The sequence below is a fragment of the Phacochoerus africanus genome, chromosome 3, assembly GCF_016906955.1.
Source record: "Phacochoerus africanus isolate WHEZ1 chromosome 3, ROS_Pafr_v1, whole genome shotgun sequence".
Lineage (NCBI taxonomy): Eukaryota > Metazoa > Chordata > Mammalia > Artiodactyla > Suidae > Phacochoerus > Phacochoerus africanus.
In genome coordinates this window covers 7,985,013-7,999,217 of record NC_062546.1, presented here as the reverse complement: position 1 = coordinate 7,999,217, position 14,205 = coordinate 7,985,013, and the positions used below count along the sequence as shown (strand labels likewise).

The window sequence follows — 14,205 nt, the reverse complement described above, 5'->3', positions numbered from 1 at the left end:
TCGCCGGAGTTCACCGGGTGTGCGCCGATCGCGCCTCCCCGCCCTCCCCCGGCGGCCAGGAGCCGGCAGCGGCGGCCGCTGCTGCAGCCCCGCGCTTGCACAATCGCGCTGCCGGGCGGGCGAGGTCTCCGAGTGCGGCCCCCCGGAGGGTGCCGGCGCCTGCCGGGGGCCTGGGAGCCCGCGCGCCTCCTGAAACCAGTTTTTGCCAGTCCGGACGGAACTTTTGTTTTTTTGGAGGAAGGTTGCCTTTCTGCACCTCCCAAGGTGGGGAGGGTTTGAGACTTAGTGAAAAGCCCCCGAAGAGGGGAGTTAACCTTCGGATCTTCACCTGGGCCAAGAGGACCGGCTGGGTTTGGAGAATTTCCTGCCTAGCCGCTCCCTCTTGCTGGTTCTGAATGAATGAATAGGTGAATGAATGAATGAATGCAGGTAAAGCGCCTACAACAGTCCGTAGTCAGCATTCCACCTGAGGGTCGTTTCCTCTCTAGCTGGTCAGGGAATGAGCGGGGAAAGCTTGGCTCGCAGGTGAGGACGCGCCACTTCGTCCGCGCCTATCTGCCCGGTCCCTCCTTTTGGATACCGACCACCTGGAGCAAAAGATGGGCACCTGCAGCATCGAACCGCTGCCCGCCCCATCCCACCCACCCCGACAAAGTCCATCTTAAGCAAGTGCCGGGAGGCGGCGGGAGTACAAACACACACACACACACACTCTCTCTCTCTCTCTCTCTCTCTCTCTCTCTCTCTCTCTCTCTCTCTCTCTCTCTCTCTCTCTCTCTCTCTCTCTCTCTCTCTCACTCTCTCTTCTTAGAGTCCTCGTGGCTGGCGAGAGTAGAACTCTGTCCTAAGTGAGGAAGAGAAGTTGGAGGTTTTTGCTGTTTTAGAGTGATTCATGTTTTGTCATTCTGCTCCAATCCAAGAACTACCAGGAGTCAGGGAGGTGAGCGAAGTTCTGTTTCCTCGGAAGGTTTTCAGTCACGTGACAGCTTTATTTTTCACCCTCGTGTTAAATCCTTCCCTGGTCAGTTGATTGTAAACTTTTAGCTCGTTCCTTGAGAACCTTTTGCAGTCCAGCGTGAACTCTCATTTCAGAGGTGTCTTGATTAAAGGTTAATGGCTGTCAATGTTAATAAAAGTAAAATATATTTTGAAAGTATATGTAATACATGAATACAATTTGTATGTGATGTATCATATCTATATCGGTATCTCTATATACCTATGTAATATGTATGATATGGCATATGCTATAGATTATATACTATATGTAATATGTACTAGCTCTTGTATATCATTGTTACATAGCATTATATACCATATGTTGCATAGTATATAAATGTAAGCTTTCTAGGGCCTGTGATAAGCCAGGCACTAAGCTAGACATTTCATGCAGAATTTCCCACTTCAGCCTAATGTCAAAAAAAAAACAAAAGAATAAAGTTGAAATTTAGAGAGAGAAATAAGTTGCCCTATGTCACAGCCCTCATTATGGGCTGGTATGGGAGTCAGACCCCGATTTTCTGATTCTAGCCCTTACTATGTGCATCCACATACAACACGCTATCTTATATCACCTATGAATAAGCCAGGAATCTCTCCGAATATTGGAGAGATTCCTTAAACGGGAAGATGAGTGGGACCAGTAGGTGTGAGGCTGTGAGAGGCACGTGTTGTTTGATGTGCTGGTGATGGTTTAATCCATAAACAGCCCCAAGCAGAAGAGCCCTTCAGTGCACCCCTTGTGCCTTGCTTCTGGCACGGTGCCTGGCGCATAATAAGTGCTCAAGAAATGTTAAGTCTACTGCTGTGTCAGCCACTGAGTTATTTCCCACCCACCCCCCTTGTTTTCTCTTTCCTCCCTCTTTCTGCAGGTGTGCCCAGGCAGAAAGGAAAATCGTTTCAGATTTGCTAGGTTTTCACATGGGTTTCGCTCCACGTTGCTTCATAAACTCCAAGGAGATGCTTAAAAGTACAGGCAATCATCAGTCTCCTCATAGCCAGCAAGAAAAGTCCTATTTCAGGGAACCTCTTTTCTCGTGTCCAGCGGAGGAAGTCTGGATTGCAGAGGAAGGCAGTACCGGCTCTTTGAAACTGTGTGGCCATCAACACATACCCACGGGTGACGAGGTGCAGCTAAACGCAAAATGACTACTTTGAGCCAGTCCCAGAGACTCACTCTTCCCCACACGGCCTCCCTCGCTCATGACTTGGCCTCTGTGAGTCACTCGGACAGGGAGTTGCTGGGAATTACTAATGAGAGATCTCGAAGCGCCTCATAAATGCCCTCCATCCTTACCGAGACAGGCCCGGGCCCTCTGTTTGGTTCTGGGAAGTCTTACCAAGTCCTGAATGGAAAATTATACTCCAGCCCTCACACCAAGCAACCACGGACGATAAAAGCGTGTGTGTGTGTGTGTGTGTGTGTGTGTGTGTGTGTGAGAGAGAGAGAGAGAGAGAGAGAGAGATGAGGGTGAGGTTGGGGTCCCGAAGGGGGCAACCGGCTGATTTCTCTGTGCTGAAAGACAAACGCTCAAATGCATCAAATGTTAAGACACAGCTTTGTGCTTCAAAGCTCTGGCTGAACTTGCCTGTGTGTCCACATCCACTTTCTGATTGTGGAACCTGGGAGGACTTTTCACATCTTTGGACTAAAAGGTGTCAGAACCAACCGCACGATAAACATCAAGTCTCCTGGAAATAGGAGTAATGAAAAGAGGCAGCCTTACGGGGTTGCTGTGAAAAAGAACATCTAGAGTTCTTAGCAGGGTAAAAGGCTCAGGAAATATTACCCATAACAGTGAACTGCATGCCTTGGGTTTTGCACACTACATACAACAGAGGCAACATAAATGTCTAGTGTGCAACGAATATTTTAATTTTGAGTTAGGAAGCTATATAGTTGAATAAAGCCAAAGGAGTAGCAAAGAAATGCCGGTCAAATCCCATGCAGCCCCTCAGGAGCCAGATCAACCAGCAGTAATTGACTTGTATCTCTGAAAGGCTTAGTTTCCCCTTCTCAAAGTGCTGATAACAAGGTACCTACCCAGGAGGGCTTTTCAGAGGATGACAGAGCATTGGAAGGCCCTGGCATATAGTAAAGGTCCTAAAACATTTATTGTTGGAGTTCCCATCGTGGCGCAGTGGTTAACGAATCCGACTAGGAACCATGAGGTTGCCGGTTCGATCCCTGGCCTTGCTCAGCTGGTTAAGGTTCCCGCGTTGCCGTGAGCTGTGGTATAGATCACAAGACGAGGCTCGGATCCTGCATTGCTGTGGCTCTGGCATAGGCCGGTGGCTACAGCTCCGATTGGACCCCTGGCCTGGGAACCTCCATATGCTGCGGGAGTGGCCCAAGAAATGGCAAAAAGACAAAAAATAAATAAATGAAAATAAAACATTTATTGTTAACATTATTAAGAGTTAACAGGGATTGGGCTTTCAAATAATGCAAGTCATAAATCTCTGTTACACTTGTCTCTGCCTAATTAGACAAAAACCTCCTTGAAATTACATGGTCCCCTTGTTGTCTCTCCTAGACATGTGACACAGAGTCATTGACTTTGGCCTGCATCCAATAAGCCCATAATAGGCAATTGGTTATTGACAATTTCCTCATTTCCAAGTGAAAAGAGAAAGATTCTATCAATACCATTCTTTGTTTTCTTAGGAAGAGGTTGTGGTTCAATTCTGGAGGGTTTTATTTGCCTGTCATAGAGGAAGCCATTCTGTGAGATGAAAATTATAGCTTGGGTCTCAACCGCTTGGGGTAGAAGGCAGGACTCTACTCCTCCCTAGCTGTGTGGCTTTAGGCAGGTTACCTAACCTCTCTGAGCCTTGTTTCTTCATTGATAAAATTGGGGTTTACTATACCTATGTCTCAGGAAGGTTAAGATGATATATTTGAAATATCTGGTAAAGCACCATCAATCACTATCTTCACAAACATCCATTTGGTCCATGTAAATGCTTGATGATTCAGCCCTGTTGGGAAATTATCTAGGATAAAATTGTACTTTGAAAAAAATGTATCTCAAAGCCTGCAAAATGCAGTGACATGGGGAGAGCTTGTGAAAGGATCACCTCCATTTCTAAGGGGATGAAAAACATAGGCTATACACTCAAGTTTATGAGTCATTTTACTCTTACTACAAATTATAATTTATGGAAGAGCTACTGTGTGCCTGCCAGATATCTTGTATCTCAAAATACAATTTGTTAAGACTATTTCCCATTCTATGTGAGCAAACTCATTTCTTAGAGTTTAAGCCAGACTTTGAATCGACTTTGCTGCATATTACGCAGTTAGTTCACCTTGACCTCATCTGTAAAATGGGACTAATAATAGCGGCTCTCAAATGTCATTATAACACTGCAGTTTTATCTTGTAACTTGAGTTCTAGCTTGCCTCAGGCCAGGTCCCTAAAGGCAGAAGACTGTCACGTCCCCTTCTTTACTGAAACTGACAGCACTAATGGCCTGAACCTAGCCAGAACACAAATTGGGACTCAAACCCAGCCTAAACCCAGACTGGGACTTGAACCCATGGTTTTAAATTAGAGTCTGGACTCACTGAGATTCAGGTTCTTCATGTCTCCGCCCAGAAGGAATTCAGCGAGAGACAAGGTGATGGGCCAGAAATAGATTTATTCAGATAGGCCGCTTGTGAGAGATGCAAGCGGGCAAACAAGGAAGCTCTGCCCCAGGATCCGGTGGGCTACAGTTCTATCATTCAAGGGGAGTGGGGGTCAGAAAAGACCTCCTCTTCCTTTTGGGAGTAGTAACTCCTTCTTGGTGTCAGCAGAAGGGCGGTCCTCAAACTCCTGCCCTTGGTCTGAATCTGAATGCAGACCTCATCCCATCCCCCACCCAATGACCCGAGGCCATTCTCACTCCTCCACTGGTCAAGCAAGCTTGCCTCTTCTGATGGCTTTTTTGAGCAATTTTTTAACTTTCGGTGATCTCCCAAAGTCCCCTAGATTTCCCTCTCTGTCTGTGACCCTTTGTTAGGACTTCCATAACTACCCGTGCCTACGCCATCCTATCACAACTATGTTCAAATTAGTCGAGGCAGGTGCTCAATAATTGTCAAATAACTTATTGCCAAATAGTCAAGATTAAATGCCTTATGCGTTATAGTTATACTTGTTCAGTTTGGCTGATTCTGTGGTTCTGGTGACTGTACTTAACAACAAACCTTATGTGTAAAGGGACATTTTATTTCATTTTTTCTTTTTTCAAAAAGGCTGGGGAAGTTGAGATCTGTAGGTGGAAGATGTGCCCTCTTTAAAATAATAGGTCATCTCCACATAAAAATGGAGAAAATTGATTAAACGAGTTAATATTTTGAAATATGTGTGTGTGTGTGTGTGTACGTGTGTGTGTGTATGTATATATATATATATGTTGCTTTTTAGGGCTGTACCTATGCCACAGACACAGCAATGAGGGATCCAAGCGTTGTCTGTGACCTACACCTCAGCTCATGGCAACGCCAAATCCTTAACCCACTGAGTGAGGCCAGGATCGAACCCACATCCTCATGGATACTAGTTGGGGTTTGCAACCCGCTGAGCCACAACGGCAATTCCTGAACAATATTTTTACATAGTAAATACTCAGTAAGTTTTAGCTGCTATTATTATTGTTAATATTCTTATTACTATTAATTTTGGAAGATCGAGGTGTAACTATCTGGTCCAGAGTCAAGTTAAACTGGCTAATGAACAACATCGATTGATTTTGAAAAATTCCATTGGTCCCATGTATGTACCATTATTAAGCGAATCATAATCAACTTTTAAAATGACGTCATCACATAGCTATTCCATTCTATGCTTTCTTGCGTGATATAACTTGGCTAATTCCATCGGGGTGAAAATCGGGGAAATTCCGTGACAGGATTATTATTGCTCATTATTTTGGACCCGAAGTACCTTTTGTTTTGCTCTTGTTTGTCAGGAGCCTGCCTTGACATATCTTATTATGGCGGGTGACTCGGATTATTGAGCTCGGATTATGTTTTGCCAGAACGTTAATGGGAACCGCCACAGGTGTACAGGGTTTGGCACCTGTAACAGGACGGATGGAAAGTACCTCCAGTGTCAGGGTGAGGAAACGCCAGGAAGAATGGAAGTGAATATCCAGGTGATGCCGACGTCCGTGAGCAATTTGAAAACAAGAAAACGCTAGAAGGATCCTTTCATCTTTGGGGGAAAAAAAGTTTAGCTAGCAGAGTACTTCAGCAGCCCTTGTGTAGCAGCAAATGACAAATAACCCTCACCATTTAGATCTTATTACTTGATTTTCCACCGACAGAGGACAGCCACGCAACCTCCTGTATTCTGCTTCTGGGAGATGTCAAGTGATCATGTTTACAGCATGAAGGAGGAAGCGATCAGAGTCCAATCTCACTGCAACAGGATAGACTCGTTTGGGATCTTGGGTGTTTACATGGACACTCAGATTCCTCTAGAATAACAGGCTTTTCCATTTAAAAATCAATGTAGGGAGTTCCCTAGTGGCCTAGTGGGTAAGGATTTGGCACTGTCACTGCTATGGCTCAGTTTATCGCCGTGGCTTGGGTTTGACCCCTGGCTCATGGGGTCATCCTCAGCGGTATGTTGTTATCTCACCTTCCTAACTTTAATACTTAGAAAAATCATCCAGAACTAGGAAAGTCTATCTTTCTGGCCTCAGGCAGTTCAGGAAAGCACAGGTGGTGGCTACAAATATGGGCTCTGGATTGGGCCGCCGTCTTTGTTCTATTGCTTCTTGGCTGTGTGAGACGTTCCTTTTCTTTTTTCTTCCTTTTAGGGTGGTACCTGTGGCATATGGAAGTTCTTGGGGCCAGGGGTCAAACTGGAGCCACAGCTGCCAGTCTACACCATAGCCACAGTAATACCAGATCCGAGTTGCACCTGCAGCCTACACCACAGCTTGTGGCAATGCAGGATCCCCAACCCAGTGAGAGGCCAGGGATCAAACCCACATCCTCAGGGACACTGTTGGGTTCTTAACCCGCTGAGCCATGATGGGAACTCCTGTGTGAGATTTTCTGAAAATCCAGTTCCCTAACCTATTAGAAAAGAGGTCATCACCATGAAAGCTCCTCCCTGCTAGAGACTCAGGATGAAAAGGATGCGCGTCATTCATACTGCTCTCTTGTTCTCTGTGCATCCAGCTGTCCAACCCAGCCCTGCCTCACCCACACCTCATGGGCATGAGCGCCTCCCCTTCTAAGTGGAAAGTTTGATCAGTAACCACCTGCAGGATCGGCTGCCCCTCCCACCCCCAGCCCCAGCTAACAATCGTTCTAGCCCTTGGAATGAATCAGCTCCAGTACGTTCCCTCATCCACAGCAAACAGTGGCCCTGGCCCCAGTCCCCCTGGGAAGCCAGGAGCCCTTGGACGTCACGCCCCTGTACCTGACAGCCTCCTCCTCCTCTGCTAGAGAAGGTTGCTGCTGTGTCCTGCCTGCCATCGGCCCTACACTGAAGGGTGTCTCCCCGGGACCTTGACCTCTGACTTGTAAGACTCGCTGTCCCTTAAATCACGGGCGTCTCTGTTCTGACTCTGGGTTCTCCCTTTGGCCTCCCTGCTGGGCAGCTGCAAGGATGGCAGGACTGGGAGCAGGGGAGGGCGGGGTCAGCAAAGTGACAGGATTTTTCAACAGGGATTGTTTGGAACAGTGATTGTTTAAAGGAGGAATGGTAGCCAAAATTGTGCTTTTGCTTCTTGGTGCCCGAGTCACATTCTGAGGCCCTCTGAAGGTCTCCTATGGCAAGATGACATCCTAACTTGCATCTCGGCATCTGAGATGCTCAGATTTCTTACCACGTCAGAAACCCAGTGTGTTGTCTTAATATAGGAAACCTGTTTTGACCACAGGGCACACGTACTCCCCAAGGCACACGTACACCCCCCAGCGTACACCCGAAGGACCACACATGCCTCACGCCCTTCCTCACAGCACATCCCTCCGGAGCCCTCAACAAACACACCCCAACCTTCCCCCATCACATGGTGGGGGACACGTGCACACAGTCCCTATGGAGCCTCCAATCCTTTGGCAGCCCAGCCGCAAATTCACCCTACAGGCGTTTTGAAACCAGACACTGCTTAACCCACAGCATCAATAGCAAGTCCACAGCAGCACCGTAGGCAGAGGACAGGCGGACATTTACAGCGAAGCTGCCTTCCCAGCAAATCAGGTGCTACGTGTCCCTCGTTCCAAAGGAAAGCGATGCCTAGAAGTGCCTGAGCAGCATTTGATTTTGTTCTGTTGGCATTGACTCCAGCGTCTCCATCAGACAATGAGACTCTGGGGAGGGGGCTTCGAAATCAGTATTTAGTTAATTCCTCTGGGTAGCCAAAGGGGGAGCCAGTTTGGGGAACCGCTGGCCAATAACATGACGCCTGTCTAGAGACTGGACTCTGGAACCCAGTGAGGTTGGTCAGCACACATTTTCCCAAGTTTACGTCCAGCTCTCCGGCTTCCTGGCTGTGCAACCGTGGCAGGTGGCTCAGACTCTCTGTGTCTCGGTTTCTTCATCTACAAAACATGGGTCATGGATCATACCTACCTTCTAAGTCTGTTCAAGTGATTAGGTGAGTTAATTCCTGTAAAGCACCCAGAAGCGTGCCTGGCTGGCTGGAAATCAATATAAAATAAATGTTGGCTCTCATGTTTTTATCATGTTTTGGGCACACCCCTGCTCTTATCCTTTCTTTCATCAAAATCAGCCCTTAGAAAAGGATCTGATAGTGCTTATAGATCTCATTGTGAATTGATTTCTCTCCCCAGAGTATCTTCAAACAAGCCCTTTCTCTAATCGTGGGCTTCCTGGCAAGGGGATTTGAGGCGTTCATAGAAGCTCGGGGGATGTTTTCAGGGCCAGCAGAGTCTCTACTCATTGGAACTCAATGAGAATTCCACTATGCAAGCTCGAGGCTGCCTGTGCCTGGAGAGAAATTAAATTCAGACTTGAAAGGTATTCAAGGGGATGGGGATGGAGGGAAATTATTTGTTATTGAAATAAATAGCCATTTTGGGAAATGAACAAGAGACCCCCCACCCCCTCCCCACCACCCTGCTCTGTGACTTGTGATCAGTGAGCCCTCAAGTGTTTCACCATTAGCAGTGTCCCTGGGAGGGGAGGGTCTGTCCATTCACTTTTACTCATGTAACACTCCCACTCTGTTCATCTCGCCAGCATAAATAAATATATTATCCTCCTGCCTGCGCCGGTGACTCAGCTTCAAAAGCATTCAATCCCAACGAGAGCGTCTCCTGTGCTTTTTCTACATGAAGCTTAAGTGATTCGGATATTCTGTTATTCAACGGGATGAGTAGATGACTCAGGCCACAGGGCAACTGACTTCCTCTGAAGTCTCAAGTCTGGAGTCGAAAACGCAAAATGAGTAGTTGAATAAAAATCTCTCTTCTCTAAAATGAAAACGTGTGTATTGCTTGGCTGTTAACACCGTTGTCTGAATCTTAAAGGAGAAAAGTAATTGTCTGGCAAGTAGGCTTGGGCATCCGATGTACTCGGGTAGAAACCCCAGCTCCAGAATTCATTACACTGTCTGACTACAGGCAGGTGGCTTTACGGCTCCCAGCCTCAGCTTCCTCGTCAGTGAAAAGGGAGACATGGCCAAGATCATGGGTGGTTGTTTGGATGCCACTTAGAGTGCTATTGGCACATGACATACGGCGCATGGCAGGTAGGTAGTTTGGGGCACTGTTCGGCTTCTGGCTAGAACTTCACGCACAGGAAGACATTGCATTCAGATGGGGGAACACATTCTCTTCTGCAGAAAACCGAGGTTGCAGGAGGAAAGAATCCCAAGGGAACTGGTGTCCTTTGGTCTCTTTTAAAAACCTACACTCGGAGTTCCCGTCATGGCGTAGCAGGAACGAATCTGACTAGGAACCATGAGGTTGCAGGTTCGATCCCCGGCCTCACTCAGTGGGTTAAGGATCCGGTGTTGCTGTGAGCTGTGGTGTAGGTTGCATTTGCAGCTCGAATCTGATGCTGCTGTGACTGTGGTGTAGGCTGGCAGCTACAGCTCCAATTCCACCCCTAGCCTGGGAACCTCCGTGTGTCACGGGTGTGGCCATAAAAAGCAAAAAGTTAATAAATAAAAGTAAAATAAAAAAATAAAAACCTGCACTCTGGAAAAGTAGACTGTGTCCTACAGTGGATTCCACATGCAGCTTCACTGGAAAGATTTACTTCAGTGCCCTGGGATTTTGAAAAACTGAAACAAGTTTATCAACCCTACTTTCTTGGGAAGGATTTTTTTAATTCTGTTTCTGCTCTTTTCTTTTTTATGGCAGAGTCTGCTTTTACGTTTTTGATTTTACATTTAGGCTTCCTTGGTTTCGTGTCCTTCCTCCACCAAATAAAAAGCTGGCATCTCTCTAATGCACCACGATCCACACTTTGAAAAATTTACTGGGATGTGAAATTCAAATGTTTAAGAACTACCTGTATCAGTATCGAACAAATTTCCTTTTTAAAAAAAAAAAAATCTTTAAATCTTTTTAGGGACATACCCGCGGCATATGGAAGTTCCCAGACTGGAGCCAAATCAGAGCTGTAGCCACTGGCCTACACCACAGCCACAGCCACGTGGGATCCAATCTGTATCTGCAACCTACACCACAGCTCACAGTATCGCCAGATCATTAACCCACTGAGAGAGGCCAGGGATGGAACCAGTGTCCTCATGGGTCCTAGTCAGCTTTGTTATCGCTGAGCCACAGCGAGGACTCCTCCAAGCAAATTTACCCTTTATCCCCAACTCAATATTCTTCTGTGTCCCTCTGTTATCTTAATGTCTATGGCCCAGACATATAAATGGATCAAATCCTTTTTTCTCAGACCAGGATATTTTAATTAAGACAGTGAATGTAGGCACAAAAGACCAAGCCCACCTTCTAAAGTGACTGTCCCCTATCGTTTTACTTACCAATGAACATTTGAGAAGCTATTTTCTAAAAAAAAGGAAGAAAGAGAGAGAGAGAGAGAGAGAAAGGAAGGAAGGAAGGAAGAAAGAAAGAAAGAAAGAAAGAAAGAAAGAAAACGGTCTTCTGCGTCATTTACCAAATTATGGTCTCTGCTGACCGATAACCTTGTGAAACACACAAAGAGATGCATACATGCCAGGTACCAGGCAGTGACCTCAGACCCCAAAGCAGAGCTTCCCAGAATCATGACTCAGGGAAGCCCATGTTGAAAGACAAGAAAGTGAGGGGTGTTGAAAGCTAGATGTTAGAGACAGTAGGAATGCTTCCAGGAAAACATGTCCCTCATGGAAGCTCTGGAAAAGTAGGAAGGATTAATGACACATTGATTAAGATGATACAAGTTCAGGGAAAAGCTTGGAAAAAATATTGGAGGTAAAGGTGAACAGGCAGGGGAATTATCTGGGGTTACATTTTGGAGAGCAGAGAGATCACAGGAAAAAAAAACATTATAAAGTAACAACGGTTTCCATTCTGGCTCAGCAGGTTAAGAACCCAACCTAATGTTTGTGAGGATGCGGGTTCGATCCCTGGCCTCGCTCAGTGGGTTAAGGATCTGGCGCTGCCACAAGCTGCAGTGTAGGTCACAGCGGTGGCTCAGTTCTGGCGTTGCTGTGGCTGTGGTGTAGACCAGCAGCAGCAGCTCCAATTCACCCCCTAGCCTGGGAACTTCCCTATGCCGCAGGTGTGGCTGTAAACAGAAAAAAGAATGATGAAGTGGATTTCTGTGGCAGTGTTTGCCCAGCCTAAGAAGGGGCACGTCTCTGCCCTACTCTCTAGAAATGGCTTTTCTTCCTTATCCCACAGGCCTGGGCCCTTGGCAGGCACGATGGCCTCGCATGACGATGGTCTAGCATGACAATGGCTGCTGGCCATAGATTGACCCGAAAGAGTGAACAGTGGATCCAAGCAGGTGGTTTGGATTCTTCCAAGCATTGCTTTGAGATTTGGAAAGAGCCCACCCATCATGAGTGCAAACCAATCTTCTTGATCAGAAGTTATGGGGAGACCATTCTCTGCCCCCCTCCCACAACTGACGAAGAGGAGAAGGAGGTTTTTCAGAGATAAAAAGGGTCGAAGCACCTGAGCAGAGAGCAGAAATGCGCGAGGGCCCTGGATGGCCTGACAGCTCCCCTTTGCAGGCCTGGTGGAGACTGAGCTTGCGGATTTGGCAGCATCTAGAATCTTTGGGCTGTAGGCAACAGAAACTGGCTCTGGCTACCCTAATTCATAAGGGGGTTCACAGGGACTTGCAAAAGTGTGGCTGGAGGGCCAAGCTCGGGATGGGTAAGGACCCCAAACCAGAAACCCGCAGCTACTTCACAGTGACCCAAAGTGGTGCTTGGCTGGTATCATTTGAACGCCAGCAGAATATTTGAATAGCATCCTTGCTTTCACGTTAAGTCTCAAATCGCTTCCACATTTCTATCTCTCAGGCAGCTGGGTGGATTATTCATTTTTGGACCTCTCTCTGGCATCTGAATGGATTTTTTTTCTTCTTTTTGCATCATCACCTGCAGCATATGGAAGTTCCTGGGTTGGGGGTTGAATCAGAGCTGCAGCTGCAGGCCTACACCACAGCCACCGCAATGCTTGATCTGAGCCCCACCTGCAACCTACGCCACAGCTTGCAGCAACGTCAGATCCTCATGCCACCGAGTGAGGCCAGGGATTGAACCCGCATCCTCACAGGCACTGTGTCAGGTTCTTAACCTGCTGAGCCACAGTGGGAACTCTGGGCATCTGAATTTGAGACCCATGCCTGTTTACAAAAGTCATTCTGGTTCTCATTTAGAAGAAATGAGTGGAGTTCCCGTCGTGGCGCAGTGGTTAACGAATCCGACTAGGAACCATGAGGTTGCGGGTTCAGTCCCTGCCCTCGCTCAGTGGGTTAACAATCCGGCGTTGCCGTGAGCTGTGGTGTAGGTTGCAGACGCGGCTCGGATCCCGTGTTGCTGTGGCTCTGGCGTAGGCTGGTGGCTGCAGCTCCGATTCGCCCCCTAGCCTGGGAACCTCCATATGCCGCGGGAGCGGCCCAAGAAATAGCAAAAAAAAAAAAAAAAGAAATGAGTTTCTGCAGATGGCACCGATGACCTGCCAGTTTCACCTCCCAAGAGTCTATCCCAAACTTAGGGGGCCAAGGAGGAGGAAATAACTCGATGGAGGTGGGTTTATAGTGAGTAAGTATTTTTCCTTAAGATGCTCTCAGCTAAATATCCTTATTTTGGTCTAGGTAGCTTGGAAGCTTTTGAAGCTGGTTTATTTTGCTCCGGAAAACAGTGTTATCGCCACATGTCGGTCCAAGTAGGCAGCTCCTTTCTGGTCTGAAGAACAGTTGTCCTAGAGCACAGGTGGATAATATTTGCTTTATCATCTGCTTATTATGTGATCACTGATTTTGGAGAAAGGTTTACTTGGGATTCAGGGAAAGAATCAAAGTTTTAGCAGCTCATTCCTGGCAGTTAGGAAATGCTACAAAGGTTACAATAAGCCAACAAAAATCACCTGTAATCACATCACCCAGAAAAAACAGTGGAAACTGTTTAAAAAGAAAACTTTTATTTAAGATACGTACAAAAAAGGAATCACTTCTGAAATTTAAAAAAAATCTACTATTTAATGGTGAATTGTCTTCAGTACAAAGCATTATACTTTAAGTATGCATTAGAGGTTTTTTTTTTTTTTTAATGAAATGAAACCTTTGGACTTCATTTTTTTTCTTTTGTCACATTTTAAATAGAATTGCTTCACAGCATTTCCATCAGATGAAGCCTCCTTTGGAATTAAAGATTTTCCGAGGAGGATTCTTGCAATTTTAATCACTAACTTACTGAACACATCAAAACATAGGCTAAAGTGAAAGTGTCCACAGGTAAGAACGTGATACGAACAATTCATAAAACCCTGCAAAGGGAAATAAAAATTCCTTGTCATGTAAACAGTGTTACCCATGGGCGGATGGGAACAGGAAGTCCTCCACTTAGAAGACCTGAGTCATGAACGGGACTTCCTGTCCCTGAACCCCCCTCACACCTCCCATGGTGGCACCTGCTCTTTGTTCTCAATTCAGGAGAACCAGCCCGGGCGGGTGCTTGTTCTGGCAGCTCTTGTCCTCTGGGCAGGTCTTGGTGTTTGGCAAGTTTTCCAAGCTGCCGAGAGATGTCCTCTGAAAATGA

The 14,205-nt window shown here is 46.7% G+C and overlaps 1 long non-coding RNA gene across 1 annotated transcript; it reads left to right on the top strand.

The window, feature by feature from the left end:
* Positions 1-7,336: 7,336 nt before the first annotated feature.
* LOC125122032 (uncharacterized) lies at positions 7,337-9,415 on the top strand. The gene is made up of 3 exons (XR_007133682.1): positions 7,337-7,527; positions 8,804-8,990; positions 9,213-9,415. It is a non-coding gene; the product is annotated as an uncharacterized LOC125122032 (long non-coding RNA).
* Positions 9,416-14,205: the final 4,790 nt, after the last annotated feature.